We start from the raw sequence: 919 nt of genomic DNA, 5'->3' as shown, positions 1-919 counted from the left end.
CAAGTTTAGTTGGAACGCACATTTCAGCAACAAGGCAGTTCAAAGTCCGCTACATTATGGAAACACAAAGATACAAAGTGATAGAAGACACCACACAGTCAACCATTGAAAAAACCAGTAAACATCATATTTAGCCAAGTGCCATCATTACATATCAAAATGTGTGATGACTGGGTACCAAAACGCATACAAACCAAGAACAGATCATTCAGTCTGTTACAGTTTTATGTTTATGACACACTAGATCCAAACAGTTACTGTAACACACCCTGTCAAAATAAGAGCTCCCAGATCCTGTTCTGGCAGGATCAAATTAAATCCTGCTCGCTAACTTTAAAATGTAATTCTTCAGCAGTCAGTTTTGTCTATATATTAATTAAGACAAAATGACATATCGATGGCAAAGAAACATTAGCATTTCTTGCCTTTAAACAGCAGAATACTGTGAATTCCACATCCTTGATCCCAGTACTTGTACTCTATTCAGAACAAGATGGCATCAAAAGTGAAACATACCCTTTAAAGATGTGACGGGGTACTATGCTCTACAAAATCTCCTTAAGGTCCTTACATTTATATCTATAAAATGTTTCTCAGATAGAAAATGACAGCTGCTTTATTATTTCACATTAATCTCAAATGGCTCACCAGCCATCTCTCCTTCCAGTTTCACTGCTTGATAGAATTCTCTGTTCCCTGGCAGAGCTTGAGTAAAACGGTAGACGTTCTATCTCCTTTAACTCATCCCAGGGGTTACACTCCTGAAGGTGTTAACTGTGTGTGAAAGTGGTAAAAAAAAGAAAGTACAATCTCTTTCAATTCGTGATTCTTGAGAATAGGGACAAAACAGGTCCTATGGATAAAGAACAAAATTTGAATAAAATATAATTTTTTTCAAATATCTGACTCAACTAACCTG

Source organism: Poecilia latipinna, unplaced genomic scaffold (assembly GCF_001443285.1).
Source record: "Poecilia latipinna isolate Pla-1442-1.1 unplaced genomic scaffold, P_latipinna-1.0 Scaffold716, whole genome shotgun sequence".
Lineage (NCBI taxonomy): Eukaryota > Metazoa > Chordata > Actinopteri > Cyprinodontiformes > Poeciliidae > Poecilia > Poecilia latipinna.
This window is presented reverse-complemented; position numbering follows the sequence as displayed.